The sequence below is a fragment of the Cucumis sativus genome, unplaced genomic scaffold (genome assembly GCF_000004075.3).
Source record: "Cucumis sativus cultivar 9930 unplaced genomic scaffold, Cucumber_9930_V3 scaffold52, whole genome shotgun sequence".
In the NCBI taxonomy this organism is placed as follows: domain Eukaryota; kingdom Viridiplantae; phylum Streptophyta; class Magnoliopsida; order Cucurbitales; family Cucurbitaceae; genus Cucumis; species Cucumis sativus.
Genome location: NW_022279552.1, coordinates 50116 through 64270, shown reverse-complemented (window position 1 = coordinate 64270; position 14155 = coordinate 50116). Strand labels below are relative to the sequence as shown.

The window sequence follows — 14155 nt, the reverse complement described above, 5'->3', positions numbered from 1 at the left end:
TTATGACGTTTAAAAAACATCAAGAATTTACTTGTTAATGACATTGAAAAACCGTCAAGAATGTATTTGTTTATGACATTTAAAAAACGTCAAGCTTGTTTCATTTTTTTTCTAAATTATAATTTATTTATATTTTTGTTCCTGTATTGTCTCTATAATTCCTGTAGTGTGGCCAACAATCTCATAAATATGCACGAGTACAATTCCAAAACTTTAACATATATTAACATTTAATCATATATGTATGAACATTTCGAAAACTTTACATGTTTGTTCGATATTGTCATATACAAAACACTACTTCAGTGATCTTGGATGAATCTACAAAACCAAAATTACAAAACCAATCCAACTATGCTATTCCAAAAATCACAAGACTACAATTCTAGTTCAAGAAACAAAATCTTAATTAAAGAAGCTTTGAAACTCAATGATCTTGGATGAATTTGACTTCAAATACAAACTTGGATTCCACAACCTAAACCAAAATAAAATAATATATCAAGTTAAGATGGATTCACATAGCAACATTTTATCAAATGGTTGCAATGTTTCAAATAAGCAACAATTAAAATTCACATATCGATTTGGCATCTATAAATATACAAACTAAAAAGTACCTAAATGTCAATTATTTACCCAATAAGGCTAACTAAGTAACCAACCTCTAATATGTTTTGCAATGAAAAAGGTTGCCATATTGTTAATTGGCCATATTGTGAAGGCAACCTCTTAGATTTGTTTGTGAGAAAGGAAAGAAATACCAAAATAAGTATGGACTAAGATAGTATCAAATAAAGTTAAAGTTGAATTTTAAAGCTCTATTTTTTTCAAGATAGAAAATTTCAGCTAAAGAGGAAAACACTAAGGACAACCAAGCAAAAAAGTCTAACAAATATCAAAAGAGAACATGCAGGAAAGAAAGAATGTAAATAAGGTTTTATCCGCACCAAGCAAAAAATTCTAACAAGTATCAAAAGCTTTATAAGTTGTACTAGAATTCAAAGCTCTAAACTCTAAAGAATGTAAATTTCTTTGAAGAAATTTGTGTATAAAGGTCACACAGTTGAAAATTCAATACCTTTTCAAGAATGTTGTTGAGAAGATTATTGTGATGAATCTTTGAATCCAAATTATGGAGACAAGATAAATAAATGAGTTCTGATTCTAACTGACTGAATGGGAGTTAAGAAAATAAGAACATTGGAGTTGAATTATCAGCATTTATTTTAATGAAACTTACGATAGCAAACCAAATTATAGAGAGAGATCAAATGCTAGGATAAAGGAATAGTCTTACATTTGGTGAGTTCCCAAATGTTGTGGTAGTCACAAGAGTTATTCCACTCGAATTGTCTTAGACAAGAGGCTTCCATTCAGCAAGTACTGGTGAGAATTAAAGTGGAATGACAAACTTAAAAACACCTAATCTTTAACAAACTTTTCCGACTTTTTGCAATTATTTTTTAACACAAGATATCAAAACACACTTAAAAACCATAACAACCAATTACCATAAAACGGTGTCCAATAACAATAATTGGGTCAACCCAAACATCATTAAATTCTTGGGAAAGGTTGTGGACTAGACCTTCACCATCTTGCCCCTAAAACAAGTTAAAGCTTAAGGAAAGAACACAATAGAAACAAAAATCATAAACTCATCAGTTAGATAGTATTGGTGGTCAAAACCTCAAGGTCTCACTTCTTCCATTTTATATTACCAAATTTGAAAATGATTTTTAATATATGATCATTACTTGAAACATGTTGGTGTACAAGTGTGAATGAAACTAAATCAAGTTTGTGTTTTATGTTATTGTTTTTGACAGTATATTTATGTGCTATGCAATCCATGAGAGTATATTTATGTGCTATGCAATCCAGAAGGGGGAATGCAACTATACCCAATTCATAATTGTATTTGGAACACTAATGATTTTAGCACAAATTCCATCTTTCCATTCTCTAAGACATATAAACCTTATCTCCCTCACTCTATACCTTGGCTATAGTGCTCTTGCAACATATTAAAATTCTCGTAATTAAAAATTCATACACAATTTAAATTAAATTAAACATCAAGACCCATGACGAAGATGAATCTCTGTTCATTTTTCTTTTTATTAACAAACAAAAGTTTTTAGGTCCACTTCTTTCAACAACCTCCTCAAGGATCCTTAATTATCTCTTTCCAAGTTCATAACCACTCTAGTCATGCAAAGATTAAGGTTCATGGCCAATCAACAATTAATCTGTGATTAAGATATTATGAACGTTATTCACATAAAAACATGAAAAGATGAAGAGCAAATAATCAGATGCATTACAAAGAATAATTCATAAACTTTGTCTACATCTATCCCTAGGATTAAGAGTTTAGCTACCCCATACTTCACAATCTAAAACACAAAACGGAATACAATACCCATAACAAAAATTCAAGGAGAAGAAAAAGAAAACGAAGAAGAAAAGCTAGTGATTCGTATTATTATAATACTGTGTATAACAGTATGTGTTTTTTAATATTCTCTGTTTCCAGCTCCAGTGTACCAAAAATTATCACAAACTCCACAATCCTTCTCTTTCCAATCCCTAAACTAACCAATGAATCATATTTGCACGCTTGGTAGCCTTGTTCAAATATTATATATTACAATTATAATAACTTGTATCCCCCCTTTTCAAGCCTAAAATGCAAAACTTCTTTCCATTCTCTAAGGCACATTTCCTCTTCTTTAATTTTGCATTCCAATTTAAATAACAAATTACAAATTTTAATCACAAAGGAAAAAAAGGAAAATTATTACCTTTAGAAAGGGAAGAAAATGAATGAGTAACCATGAAGGATTTGGAAACGAATAGAGTTTAGCGAAAGTGGAATCAACAGAAGGACGGTGAATGTGTTTACTCATTTTCAAACAAGAGAATGTGTTTACACATTTCGAACGTGAACAGACAGACGCGAAATCAACGAAGGTGAAGGGAACGCAAAGCAGACGAACGGTGACGGACGATGAACGCAAATGAATGAAGGTGAACGCTGATGAACGCAAAGGGAAGTCTTTTTCGGCGATGAACGCAGATGAATGCACAGATGAACGCGAAGGGAAGGTTCGGCGATTAATAGTTTAGTTTAATATTATTTAATTAAATTCGATTTCATTAATTATTAACTAATTGATTAATGTTTAATTAATAAGTAGATTTGAAAATATATATTAATTTTAATTATTGTAAATTAATAGAATCTCATGGTTCTCTTCTACTTCATTTTCTATTCTAGAGAGGAAAGAGAGTTATAAATATCTAGAAGAAAACAATTTCTTAAAAAATGAATTAATAAAAAGAAAAAAATAAGGCTAACGCTATTGCTCTTTGCAAAAGAAAAGAGTTTCTCTCAAATATCTCTAAACTTTTTCCCATCCAATTGGTTCCACAAACCAATCTCATCACAGAGGTACTCTTTGCAATTTTAAGCTCTCTTTGCAATGGACAATCTTCAAAGTTTTTTTTAACGATGTTTTCCAATGCTTTCCTTTCTCTCTCATGTTTAATAAAAACCAATTTCTCTTAAAACCTGTAGGGAGGCTACATCGTATCGAATTTCATACAACTGACGGTGTTCATCGAGTTACAACAAGTGCCGCACAATTGTCTGTTCCGTGTTTGAAAAGTTGTGATTGTGACACGCTGCACTTGAGGTTAGAATGAGACATGGCAAGGCAAGCCCTACGCGCGCTGCCAACTTCTGCCACAATATTTTGTACGCAAGCTAATGTCTTTGGGCTGTTTTTGTGGTTTTGGAAATTTTAAGCAAAGTTTTGATATTTAGATCTGAAGGAGATAGAACAGTTTATAAGCCAAGGGTCCAAGCTACTCTCGATAAGTGACAAAAATGAGTTTAAAGTTGATTTCTAAACATGAATTTACTATCAATGTTTCAAGCATGCTTTGATGTTTGAATATTTGAGGATACTGACTTATAATGTATTTCCAAAGCATGATTTAGAAACATTTTGGTAAAACATGTTTTTATTGATGAATTTACTAATGAAAATTATAAGCAATCATGATTGTGCTAAGTTTTCAAAATGTTTAAGCTTGAAAATAATATTAGCATGTTTTAGTCTATACCTAAAATATTCTAAATATATAGCAACCCTTTCGGGAGAGATTTTTGTGCATAGAGGTCATTTGATTTGATATTCAGTAAATACCTAGCTTTCCATCATTGGTATTAGATAAGAGATGAAGACTTCTAAAGATGCTTAGTTTCCCATCTCAAGAGACGAGAGCCTGTACGAATGCCTAGTTTTCCATCTCATTGTAGTTAAACGAGATAGGGCACAATTGACATGCCTAGAGTTTCATCTCGTAAGTATCGTATCACGGGATAGGGCTTCTATGCCTAGTTTATTGTTTTTCGTCTCGACGATTCAGGTATAGCAACTGAGAGGGAAAGTTTGAGATAAGTTGTTTGAGTTTGATTTCATTTATGTTAAGAGTTAATTGTTAAATACTTGTTATTTCAAAACGATGTTTTATAAAACAATCACTCATTGGGCTAGTTAGCTCACTCTTTGGATAAATATCCCCATATGGATTACGTTGTTTGGAAAATTAAATTGTGCTTTAGTACTTCAAAGAAAACTTCCCTCCCATGTCCTCTCACCTCATGTCTGCCCCATTTGTTTGATAACATGAAAAATATTTAGCACCTTTTAATTGACTATGTCTTTGTATCGAAATGTTGGTTCCGCTTCTCCAAACATTCAATATTTGTTGGGATTTTTTGCTCAATCAAGGCTTATTCTTCTTTGTTCTCGACCTGCTACCTATGATTTATGATTTTGTTTTGGACATATTATTTTATCATTTTGTTTGGTTTTATATTTGTGGCTTTTGTTTTGTTTTTTGTTTTTGTTTTGTTTTTTTTTTTTTTTTTTTTTGAAAAGGAGACAACGTCTTTATTAATATTAAAATAATAATAATAATTAGACAAAGCTCATAGTACAAGAGAGTTATACAAGGAACATGTAACCATGGATCAGGGGTGCACCTTGGCATCTCAACTAGGTTGACACCCCCCATAGCACCCTCATCATATCCAACCAAGCTAAAACCCATAACAAAGGAGTAATGTCCAAAGGCAAAACAAACACAAAAAAAGCCTTCTATTTGTGGCTTTTAGTTTTGATCTTGTGTTGTCGCTTTTTGGATGTGATGAGGGCGCTAAGGGGGTGTCAACCTAGTTGAGATGTCCAGGTGCGTCTGTTGATCCTCCATCCTATTGCTCTTTGTATAATCCTCATGACATTGAACTTTGTCTCTTCATTTTCAATATTAATAATAGTGAGACTCATATCCTTTTTTTAAAAAAAAACAATATGGGTTAATTTGATAAAAGTGTTGCTAGCAGAGATTTGGTTTGAGCACAACAACACATTTCCATGATAACAAAAGGGATTTGCGTGGTGAAAATAGATCTCTTGGAGCCAATAAAAAAGAAATAAGATCTTTATGTGAAAGTCGAACTTTTTTTTATGGAGCCTTGTGAAGAAAGGCCTTTACTTTTGGGCAACATTGGAATTGGGGCATGGTTGTGCACTTATTATCAAAAGGATTCCCCTAACGATCAAACTTGTTCACTGTTGTGAAATGGTGGGTTAGTTTAGGACATGTAATGCCCCAAAGGTATGTATATATATATTTTGTTTTTAATTTTATATATATATATATTTTTATACTTAATTTAAATAAAAAGAAAAGAAAAAGAAATTTACCTCTCTCTCTCTCGCGCGCACACAACCCCTCTCTCATTTTTTTTTCTTCCTTCCGGTACCCTAGCAGCCGCCCACCCATTTTCCCTATTCTTCTTCCCGTCCTGCCGCAGCCAACCGCAGTCAGCCGCCCCATCCGTTCGCACAGCAACTGCCGTCGGCCATCTCCATCTTCTCTTTTCCTCTCCGTTCCGTCCAAACCCAGCCGGACGTCGCTGCAACCGTCGGCCGCCATCTCTGTTCGCGAAGCAAGGCCGCCGCGTGAACCTGTAACCGCCGGCTGTCTCCCCTCTCCTTTCTCCTCTGTTTTCAGCCCAGCCGCCGCCGATTTCTTCTCCTCCGTCGTCTGCACTGCCGCGCGACTCTCCGGCCATCTGTATACGGTCTCTCCGTCGCACGTCATCTCTTCGCAAAGCCACTGCTCGATTTCTTTCGCGAAGATTTGGGTAAGTTGCAAAAAGATTCACATTGGGTTGAATTTAAATGACTGATGCGTTGAAGGGAATTATTGAGAAATTGTCTTAATGTTTAGGTTCGTTCTTCATAGACTTCAACGTGGTTAAGGAGCTTAACAAATTTGAAGGTAAGGGATTTTCTACTGGACTCACTTATGATTGTGAATTGCATGTCTGAATGATTATCTTTGACTGAGTAAAGATGTTGAGATGATACTTATGTTTATACACGTATGGGTGTAGATTCGGTGCTGAATGTACACTGTGGATTGACTGAAAATATATATACATATGCATAGGAATTGAAGTAGACTTAATGTGGAATGCATATTGTGATTGTCATGGAATATATATATATGTGTGTGGATGTGGACAGGACGAAAATTGTAGATTATGCTTGTATGAGATGCAGATGCGATCTTGTGATTGTCGTTTAGATTGGGTGTCGTTACGCTAAAGTATGACTGTGTGCTGGTGATCTGAGGGGTGTATTGACTGTATAGTTTGATTGACTGATGTATTAGTATGTTATTGACAGACATATGACCTAAGTGAGATAAGTTGACTGTTAGGACGTTGAGAGAAAGAACTCTATGTTTTGAAGTATCTGAAGATGGGTTGAATGGAATGAGGGGATAATTGTTAGGTTGTATTGGGATGATTACCTTGTAGGTGTCCCACGGGATCACCAATTTATTTTGCACCTTCGGGAGCATTTGACTGATATGTGTTCTGCAGAACACTTGACTGATATGTACGTCCCTCGGGGCGTCAGACTGATATGTACGTCCTTCGGGGCGTTAGACTGAATGTGTATCCTACGGGATCACAAGACTGCGACTGTACAGGGTGTCCCAATAGAACTTTAACAATTTATTTTCCCCTGACGAGACCAGTAGAGGGTCTCTTACTGAGTATTTAAAATACTCACCCTTCTTATGTTTAATTTTCAGGCAAAGGTAATAAAGGCGGCAAACCGGCGAGGGGCAGGAAGGAAGCGTGATGCCATAGGAAACGTGTAATTGCTTCCGCTTATTTAAGATTGATTTGAAATTTAGTTTACAAACGTTTGTTGTAAACAGTATTATTTTATACTTTCTTGAATGTTTAAAAATCAGGCCTGACTTGAAGATGTTTTTTTTTTAAATTGCTTACGTTTTGTTTTATATTAATCAAGTCTTTATTTGTTAAAAATAACGATCTCGACTTACTTAGAAAAGTTGGGTCGTTACAGTTGGTATCAGAGCCTAAGTTTTAGGTTCTGTAGACTGACTTACGATGTAAGTCTATGTTTTTGTGTTCCTATGGCAAACGCGACCCTTCGTCTCTCGTCAGGTATGCTTTATGCTTATATGTATGGTTTATTTGCATGACCTTGCCTAAATTAAACTAGATTGCATGACGATAAAGACTTGCTTATGTTTATGATTAAGATTTTGTTAAAGAGTGTTGTTGGTGGATAATAGGAATTATGCCGCCAAGGGAAGAAGTACGTAGAGGAGGTCGTAGAGGCCGAGGTAGAGGAGCAGGAGGCCGAGGTAGAGGAGCAGGTCGTAATCAGCCTACTGAGGGTCAAGCTGAACAGCGAATTCCTGCTGCACCCGTGACTCACGTTGAGTTTGATGCACTGTCTGCTCACATGGAGCAGAGGTTTACAGAACTTATGACAGCCATAGCTCAAAACCAGCAGGCACCTGCAGTCCACCTGCACCTGTAGTTCCCCTGCACCAGCAGCCCCTCCTGCACAAGAATTACCTAACCAACTTTCTGCTGAGGCGAAACATTTGAGGGACTTTCGGAAGTATGACCCTCAGACGTTTGATGGGTCACTGGAGGATCCTACTAAAGCTGAAATGTGGTTGTCCTCTGTGGAAACCATATTTAATTACATGAGATGTCCTGAGGAGCACAGAGTTCAGTGTGCTGCTTTTCTACTGAGGGACAGAGGCATTATCTGGTGGAGGACTACATGCGCATGCTAGGTGGAGATGTGAGGCAGATTACCTGGGATCAGTTTAAGGACTGCTTCTATACCAAGTTTTTCTCGGCTAACCTTAGAGACGCCAAAAGCCAGGAATTCTTGGAGTTGAAGCAAGGATATATGACAGTCGAGGAGTACGACCAGGAGTTTGATATGCTGTCACGTTTTGCCCCTGAGCTTGTTAGTAATGAGCAGGCTAGAGCTGATAGGTTCGTCAAGGGATTGAGAGATGAAATTAGGGGTTTTGTGCGAGCACTAAAGCCCACTACCCAAGCTGAAGCACTGCGTCTGGCAGTGGATATGAGTATTGGGAAGGATGAAAGACAGCCAAGGAGCTTTAATAAGGGATCGTCGTCGGGTCAAAAGAGAAAAGTAGAGCAGAGAACTGTAGGAGTTCCTCAGAGGAACATGAGACCAGGTGATTCTTTTCGCAGTTTCCAGCAGAGTTCTGGCGGTGCAGGAGACACTACTCAAGAGAGGCCAGTATGTGATACGTGTGGGAAACGCCACCTGGGTCGTTGTTTGATGGGAACGAGAGTCTGTTATAAGTGCAAGCAAGAGGGACACATGGCTGATAGGTGTCCCTTGAGATCTACTGGGGCTGGATCGAGCAGTCAGGGAGAGAGACCTCCACAGCGGGGTACAATCTTTGCCACTAATAGATCAGAGGCAGAGAAGGCCGGCACAGTAGTGACAGGTACGTTACCAGTATTGGGGCATTTTGCCTTGACCTTGTTTGACTCGGGATCTTCTCATTCATTTATTTCATCGCTTTTTGTGACGCATGCATGCTTAGAAGTGGAACCCTTAGACTATGTTTTGTCAGTGTCTACACCGTCTGGAGAAATTATGTTGTCTAAGGAAAAGATTAAAGCATGTGAAATTGAAATAGCTGGTCGTGTACTGGACGTAACCTTGTTGGTATTAGATATGCGTGACTTTGATGTAATTTTAGGTATGGATTGGCTAGCTACTAATCATGCTAGTATTGATTGTTCTCGTAAGGAAGTTGTGTTTAGTCCCCCTACTGCATCTAGCTTTAAATTCAAGGGAGTAGGAACAGTAGTACTGCCTAAAGTAATCTCAGCTATGAAAGCTAGTAAACTACTCAGCCAGGGTACTTGGAGTATTTTGGCAAGTGTGGTGGATACTAGGGAAGGTGAGACTTCTTTAACTTCAGAACCTGTGGTAAGAGAATACCCAGATGTATTTCCAAAAGATCTTCCAGGACTGCCGCCACATAGAGAGGTTGATTTTGTCATTGAGTTGGAGCCAAACACTACTCCTATTTCTAGAGCCCCTTATAGGATGGCTCCTGCTGAGTTGAAAGAACTGAAGGTACAGTTACAGGAATTGCTTGACAAAGGCTTTATTCGACCTAGTGTGTCACCTTGGGGTGCACCAGTATTGTTTGTGAAGAAGAAGGATGGGTCGATGCGTCTTTGCATTGACTATAGAGAGTTGAATAAAGTAACAGTCAAGAACAGGTATCCTTTACCCAGAATCGATGATTTGTTCGATCAGTTACAGGGAGCCACGGTGTTCTCTAAGATTGACTTACGGTCAGGTTATCACCAGTTGAGGATTAGAGACCGTGATATTCCTAAGACTGCCTTTCGTTCGAGGTATGGACATTATGAATTCATAGTGATGTCTTTTGGTTTGACTAATGCACCTGCTGTATTTATGGATTTGATGAACAGGGTGTTTAAGGATTTCTTGGACACTTTTGTGATAGTCTTCATTGATGATATCTTGGTTTATTCCAAGACTGAAGTCGAACATGAGGAACATTTACATAAGGTATTAGAGACTCTTCGAGCCAATAAACTGTATGCTAAGTTCTCGAAGTGCGAATTTTGGTTGAAGCAGGTGGCTTTTCTTGGTCATGTGGTTTCCAGTGAGGGAGTTTCAGTAGACCCTGCAAAGATAGAAGCGTTACCAGTTGGTCTCGACCCTCCACAGTTGGTGAGGTTCGTAGTTTTCTGGGTTTAGCAGGGTACTACCGGAGGTTTGTGGAGGATTTTTCACGTTTGGCTACTCCTTTGACTCAGTTGACAAGGAAGGGAACTCCGTTTGTTTGGAGTCCAGCTTGTGAGGATAGTTTTCAGAACCTTAAGCAAAGGTTAGTTACTGCACCGGTCCTTACTGTACCAGATGGATCTGGAAGTTTTGTGATTTACAGTGATGCTTCCAAGAAAGGACTGGGTTGTGTTTTGATGCAGAAAGGTAAGGTGGTTGCTTATGCCTCTCGTCAGTTGAAGAGTCACGAGCAGAACTACCCCACACATGATTTGGAGTTGGCAGCAGTGGTTTTTGCATTGAAGATATGGAGACATTACTTGTACGGTGAAAAGATACAAATCTTTACTGACCATAAGAGCCTAAAGTACTTCTTCACTCAGAAGGAGTTGAATATGAGACAGCGAAGGTGGCTCGAGTTGGTAAAAGATTATGACTGTGAGATATTATACCATCCTGGTAAGGCGAATGTGGTGGCTGATGCTCTTAGTAGAAAAGCATCACATTCGGCAGCACTCATTACTAGACAGGTACCATTGCATCGAGACTTGGAGAGAGCTGAGATTGCAGTGTCTGTGGGGAGAGTCACCTCACAGCTAGCTCAATTAACGGTGCAACCGACTCTGAGGCACAAGATTGTTGATGCTCAGAGTAATGATCCTTATTTGATGGAGAGACGTCGCCTTGTTGAAACAGGGCAGACTGATGAGTTCTCCATATCCTCTGATGGTGGGTTGATGTTTGAGAGACGTTTATGTGTGCCAGCGAACAGTACAGTTAAGATTGACTTACTAGATGAAGCCCATAATTCCCCATTTTCCATGCATCCTGGTAGCACGAAAATGTATCAGGATCTAAAACGATTTTATTGGTGGCGGAATATGAAAGAGAAGTGGCGGAATTTGTTAGTAAGTGTCTAGTATGTCAGCAAGTTAAGGCACCTAGACAGAAACCAGCAGGTTTATACAACCTTTAAGTGTGCCAGAGTGGAAGTGGGAGAATGTGTCGATGGATTTTATTTCAGGGCTGCCTAAGACCCTGAAGGGTTTCACAGTGATTCTGGTTGTCATAGACAGGCTTACAAAATCGGCACATTTTGTACCAGGAAAATCCACTTATACTGCTAGTAAGTGGGCAGAGTTGTATTTAACTGAGATTGTGAGACTGCATGGAGTGCCTGTATCGATTGTTTCTGATAGGGATGCACGGTTTACTTCCAAGTTTTGGAAGGGACTTCAGACTGCTATGGGTACGAGATTGGATTTCAGTACAGCCTTTCATCCACAGACTGATGGTCAAACTGAACGTTTGAACCAAGTTTTAGAGGATATGCTACGAGCTTGTGTTATAGAGTTTCCAGGTAGTTGGGACTCTCATCTACATTTGATGGAGTTTGCTTATAACAACAGTTTCCAGGCTACCATCGGTATGGCACCATTTGAGGCTTTATATGGCAAATGTTGTAGAACCCCTGTTTGTTGGAGTGAGGTTGGTGAACATAGATTGATGGGACCTGAATTAGTTCGGTCTACTAATGAGGCTATTCAAAAGATTAGAGCACGTATGCAAACAGCGCAGAGTAGACAGAAGAGTTATGCGGATGTACGACGAAAAGACCTTAAGTTCGATGTGGGAGAAAAGGTATTCTTGAAGGTAGCACCTATGAAGGGTGTTATGCGTTTTGAGAAGAAAGGAAAGTTAAGTCCTCGTTTTGTTGGACCATTTGAGATCTTAGAGAGGGTTGGTGTTGTGGCGTATCGCTTGGCATTACCACCATCTCTCTCTGCAGTTCATAATGTTTTTCATGTTTCGATGTTGAGGAAGTATGTGGCCGATACGTCTCATGTAGTGGACTATGAACCCTTGGAGATTGATGAGCATTTGAGCTATGTAGAACAACCTGTGGAGATTCTGGCTAGAGAGGTAAAGATGCTTCGTAATAGAAGCATTCCATTAGTAAAGGTTTTGTGGCGGAATCATCGAATTGAAGAGGCGACATGGGAGCGAGAGGAAGAAATGAGGACTCGTTATCCAGAGTTATTTCAGGATTAGAACTTTCGAGGACGAAAGTTTCTTAAGGAGGGAAGAATGTAATGCCCAAAGGTATGTATATATATATTTTGTTTTTAATTTTATATATATATATATTTTTATACTTAATTTAAATAAAAAGAAAAGAAAAAGAAATTTATCTCTCTCTCGCGCGCACACAACCCTCTCTCATTTTTCTTTTCTTCTCCTTCCGGTACCCTAGCAGCCGCCCACCCATTTTCCCTATTCTTCTTCCCGTCCTGCCGCAGCCAACCGCAGTCAGCCGCCCCATCCGTTCGCACAGCAACTGCCGTCGGCCATCTCCATCTTCTCTTTTCCTCTCCGTTCCGTCCAAACCCAGCCGGACGTCGCTGCAACCGTCGGCCGCCATCTCTGTTCGCGAAGCAAGGCCGCCGCGTGAACCTGTAACCGCCGGCTGTCTCCCCTCTCCTTTCTCCTCTGTTTTCAGCCCAGCCGCCGCCGATTCTTCTCCTCCGTCGTCTGCACTGCCGCGCGACTCTCCGGCCATCTGTATACGGTCTCTCCGCGCACGTCATCTCTTCGCAAAGCCACTGCTCGATTTCTTTCGCGAAGATTTGGGTAAGTTGCAAAAAGATTCACATTGGGTTGAATTTAAATGACTGATGCGTTGAAGGGAATTATGAGAAATTGTCTTAATGTTTAGGTTCGTTCTTCATAGACTTCAACGTGGTTAAGGAGCTTAACAAATTTGAAGGTAAGGGATTTTCTACTGGACTTACTTATGATTGTGAATTGTATGTCTGAATGATTATCTTTGACTGAGTAAAGATGTTGAGATGATACTTATGTTTATACACGTATGGGTGTAGATTCGGTGCTGAATGTACACTGTGGATTGACTGAAAATATATATACATATGCATAGGAATTGAAGTAGACTTAATGTGGAATGCATATTGTGATTGTCATGGAATATATATATATGTGTGTGGATGTGGACAGGACGAAAATTGTAGATTATGCTTGTATGAGATGCAGATGCGATCTTGTGATTGTCGTTTAGATTGGGTGTCGTTACGCTAAAGTATGACTGTGTGCTGGTGATCTGAGGGGTGTATTGACTGTATAGTTTGATTGACTGATGTATTAGTATGTTATTGACAGACATATGACCTAAGTGAGATAAGTTGACTGTTGAGAGAAGGAACTCTATGTTTTGAAGTATCTGAAAGATGGGTTGAATGGAATGAGGGGATAAATTGTTAAGTTGTATTGGGATGATTACCTTGTAGGTGTCCCACGGGATCACCAATTTATTTTTGCACCTTCGGGAGCATTTGACTGATATGTGTTCTGCAGAACACTTGACTGATATGTACGTCCCTCGGGCGTCAGACTGATATGTACGTCCTTCGGGGCGTTAGACTGATATGTGTATCCTACGGGATCACAAGACTGCGACTGTACAGGGTGTCCCAATAGAACTTTAACAATTTATTTTCCCCTGACGAGACCAGTAGAGGGTCTCTTACTGAGTATTTAAAATACTCACCCTTCTTATGTTTAATTTTCAGGCAAAGGTAATAAAGGCGGCAAACCGGCGGGGCAGGAAGGAAGCGTGATGCCATAGGAAACGTGTAGTTGCTTCCGCTTATTTAAGATTGATTTGAAATTTAGTTTACAAACGTTTGTTGTAAACAGTATTATTTTATACTTTCTTGAATGTTTAAAAATCAGGCCTGACTTGAAGATGTTTTTTTTTTAAAATTTCTTACGTTTTGTTTTATATTAATCAAAGTCGTTTATTTTGTTAAAAATTAACGATCTCGACTTACTTAGAAAAGTTGGGTCGTTACAGGACATGTCATTATTCTCGAACCTTCAGATAAATCTCCTTATCT

The 14155-nt window shown here is 38.6% G+C and overlaps 2 long non-coding RNA genes across 4 annotated transcripts; both read left to right on the top strand.

Moving 5' to 3' along the window:
* Window positions 1-5681: 5681 nt before the first annotated feature.
* Window positions 5682-7254, top strand: LOC116405960. Of its 3 annotated transcripts, none has more exons than XR_004219045.1 (3): window positions 5682-5697; window positions 5854-6229; window positions 6316-6555. It is a non-coding gene; the product is annotated as an uncharacterized LOC116405960 (long non-coding RNA). The 3 variants fall into 3 exon arrangements; XR_004219044.1 differs by lacking the exon at window positions 5682-5697 and adding an exon at window positions 7192-7254 and having other exon boundaries at window positions 5838-6229; window positions 6316-6366; XR_004219043.1 differs by lacking the exon at window positions 5682-5697 and having other exon boundaries at window positions 5838-6229.
* A 5553-nt stretch (window positions 7255-12807) lies between these two features.
* LOC116405961 lies at window positions 12808-13197 on the top strand. The gene is made up of 2 exons (XR_004219046.1): window positions 12808-12872; window positions 12958-13197. It is a non-coding gene; the product is annotated as an uncharacterized LOC116405961 (long non-coding RNA).
* The last annotated feature ends 958 nt before the right edge of the window (window positions 13198-14155 follow it).